General features: G+C 45.1%; 1 long non-coding RNA gene across 1 annotated transcript in view; it reads left to right on the forward strand.

Annotated features, from left to right (window-relative positions):
* LOC105531139 overlaps positions 1-3,347 on the forward strand; it is a 19,517-nt gene extending 16,170 nt beyond the window's left edge. Inside the window, exon 5 of the long non-coding RNA XR_001004745.1 lies at positions 2,506-3,347. This is a non-coding gene — a long non-coding RNA (uncharacterized LOC105531139). The remainder of the gene's footprint in view (positions 1-2,505) is intronic.
* The last annotated feature ends 274 nt before the right edge of the window (positions 3,348-3,621 follow it).

Below are 3,621 nucleotides of genomic sequence, written 5' to 3' on the forward strand. Positions count from 1 at the left end.
GCTCTGTGACTTTGAGCAAGTCCCCCCTGCCTTCTGGGACACAGCTCCCTCCTCTGATGAAGCGGGGTGAGCGGGCCAATGGTCTGACATTGACATTATGGGTTGAATGTAATGAGGGTAAAGCCAGGCAATCGCAGATTGCCAGCCCCCATCCAGAGTTAAGTGCTTAATAAACAGTGGCTGATGGCATGTTCGCAGGGTCTCCCAGGAACTTCCCCTTCGCTGGTGGTTTTCTGCCCTGACGCAGAGTAGAATCAAGGGCTTAACTCAGACCTTCACTCAGAAAAGGCCTTTCTGCAGGTGCTGAGCTAATTCTGGGGCTCTCTGATGAGTGAGCCCAGTCCACGCTTGGAATTTCCAGAGGAACAAATACCGTGGCCCTTGCACAACCTTCCTCAAATATACACTGTCTCAGTGGAGCTTTTGAGAGAAGCTGAATAGCTCTTGTAAAATATAAACTGTCATTTTTGTTGCTAATAATAATAATGACAGTAAATTCCTAGGCTCCTGCCTTGGAATCATAGCCTATCTGGAGGCAAATTTCATCATCACCCAAGGACTGGCCCAGCACCAGGAATAATAATTTCAGCATTCCTTATGCCTCAGAGGTTCACTAGATCTGTGTACGTGCCTTTCTGACTCACCTCTAGATATGGTGGTGCCTCTGCTGCAGGACAGCTTGCTCTTTCACTGCCGTTCACGACTATTTCATGTCTCTCAGGCACTTTAGCTGTATACCTAATTTAATCCTCTAGCAACCCTGTGAGGGAGGTCATCTTAGGGATGACTGGGATTGGAACCCGGTTCTGTCTGCGTTCAGAGCCCAAGCTCCTAAGCACAGCCTCTTTGCTGTTTGACGGAAACAGTTCCAGCTCTGGGAGGTGCAGGCCAAGATGAGCATCCTGAAACAGGCTTCTCTGAAAGGAAAGAACGTAAAAAAAGGGCCTTAACCTAACTCAATGAAATGTCTTATGCTCAGTCACCACTGAGTGAGAATCTGTTAAAATCTGATCAGTCCTGTGCTGAACTTTCCTGGAGCACTTTCCAGGTAGAGAGAAACTGGTGAATGAAGAAAATGCATCATGATGATTGCAAAGGAAACACTTAATCTATGGAAGATAATACCTTGTTTTGAGGTATTTGCAAATACTTTCTGAGACATCCTGTTCCACGCCAATAATGGATGGACTAACCTCAAATTGTTCTTATTTGTTCATTAACGCAAGTCCCCCAAGGGCTTGCTATGGAACACTTTATTAGCCTGGACCGAGTAATATATTTTAAAGTAATAAAACTACATTATTTTAAAATTATTTTTTAATGTGGACTTTCCAGCCATTGACTGCCCTCTCTGATAGGTCTGAATTAGTGAGTTTTAATTGTGTGTAAAAGAGCAATAAAATCATCATTATGAAAATGATGGGGTGCCTCCTTCACAGCAGGCACTGTGCTGGGCCTTAACCCACTCAGCCTCACTAAACCCACCATGTGGGCGCCACATGCCCTCACTGCACAGACAGAACTCATGCTCTGAGGGATTCAACTCCTTGCTAATGAATGGGGGAGCCAGGACTGAAACCCAGGCGTGTCAACCTCTGTTGGGGCTCAGAAAATGATACTCCTCAATATGATGCTTTGACATGCTGGACGAAAGAAGTAGCCTCAAGGTCTCTTGACCTTCCCTACCCCTCCTACCTTCCTGTTTCTCAACCCCTTGTCTCTCCCAAAACACAGGACAAGGCTGTTCTCTGAAGTTCCCTCGTTCACCTAGAAACCGGATGGCCAAAGAGGAACACAATTGCCTTCCATCCCTTCCCTGAAATTTCATTACCCAGCGGATTAAAACTCATATCACAGAGGAAGAGATTGAAAATTAAACATCACACCTATGACCCATACTTCGGAGCATTGACCCAAATTGTCCGTTTTTAGGTCCCACTCCATCTCCAAAGATAATTACTTCTTAACCATTGTCTGAGCATTGGGCCCATTCATTCCTCTTAAAAATCATTTGCTGGGCCAGGCGCAGTGGCTCACGCCTGTAATCCCAGCACTTTGGGAGGCCAAAGTGGGAAGATCATGAGGTCAAGAGATCGAGACCATCCTGGCCAACATGGTGAAACGCTGTCTCTACTAAAAATACAAAGATTAGCTGGGCATGGTGGCACATGCCTGTAGTCCCAGCTACTCGGGAGACTGAGGCAGGAGAATTGCCTGAACCCAGGAGGTGGAGGTTGCGGTGAGTCGAGATCATGCCACTGCACTCCAGCCTGGCGAAAGAGCGAGATTCCATCTAAAAAAATTTATATATATATTTTTTCTACCCCTCAAAACAGCCGTTTTCTCCTCCATCTCCTCTTCCCTGATGAAGAAGGGTATATAAGCGTCTGGATCTCATTGGGTTTGGGTCATCATGTTCTTGCAATTCCCCTGTGCTTATGCACATTAAATAAATTTGTATGCCTTTTCTTCTTATTAATCTGCCTATTGTAAATTCATTTTCAGTGAACTTCGAAGGGCAGAGGGGAAACTCTCCCTTGGCCCCTACCCCTCCAAGGTCCCACTTTTCCGACAACACTCCTTGGACACAGCCGAGGTACGAACATAATATGGTCCTGAATGAGGCTGAGTTTTGGGTGCAGAAGACCTGGGTTAATAAACATAGGAAGGTAAGAAAAGAAAAGAAAAATCAAGACACATCATAGGACTAGCTTCCTATTATTTATCAACTCAGGATTGACCACCCCTATGGGCCAGACAGTTGTACCCCTATGTACCAGGTGGGTACACGAAGACACAAGAAGCGCTGTGGTGGGTCATTTTGCATGTCAGCTTGTGTGGAGTATGCCGACTCATTGTTTGGTCAAACACTGGTCTGGACATGGTGGTATAGGTATTTTTTAGATGAGATTAATGCTTACATCAGTAAAACAGGTTACCCTCCATACTATGGGTGGGCCTTGTCCAATCCATTGAGGGCATTAAGAGCAAAGATTGAGGTTTCCTAAAGAAGATGGAATTCTCCTTGAGACTACAACATAGAAACCCTGTCTGAGTTTCCAGCCTGCTGCCTTGTGGAATTCGAACTCAGGACTCCAGTCTATGGCATTAACTCTCACTTAAATTTTCAGCCTGCCAGCCTGCCCTGTGGATTTCAGACTTGCCAGCCACACAATTCCTTAAAATAAATCTCTCTGTCTCTGTCTCTTTCTCTCTGTCTATATACACACATGCACGCATATACACATATATATGTATGCATCTATATATTTATATCTGATCTCACATTGCGTATTGGTTATTCCTCTGTAGAACTCTGCCTAATACAGCTGAAGATGTGTTCTCTTACTTCAGAAAGCTTGCATATTACTGGGGGACAATCAGTACAGAAGTCAACAATTACAGAAAGGGGACTAGGGTAATATGGTGGCCAATGTCCTTGTGAGTAGTGGTGACAGAGGGCTACAAGTTAGAGACTGCCAAGGGAAAGTCAAGAGCAAGGGAAACAGAGATGAAGGAGGTTCAGCCAGGCCCCATCACCTACCCACACTAAACCTGGAGTCTCTTTTCCCTTCAGTCTTAAAAATATTTTATTTCTGTACTTCAATGGATGCAAGCCCC

The sequence above is a fragment of the Mandrillus leucophaeus genome, unplaced genomic scaffold (genome assembly GCF_000951045.1).
Source record: "Mandrillus leucophaeus isolate KB7577 unplaced genomic scaffold, Mleu.le_1.0 Scaffold12, whole genome shotgun sequence".
NCBI classification, from domain to species: Eukaryota; Metazoa; Chordata; class Mammalia; order Primates; family Cercopithecidae; genus Mandrillus; species Mandrillus leucophaeus.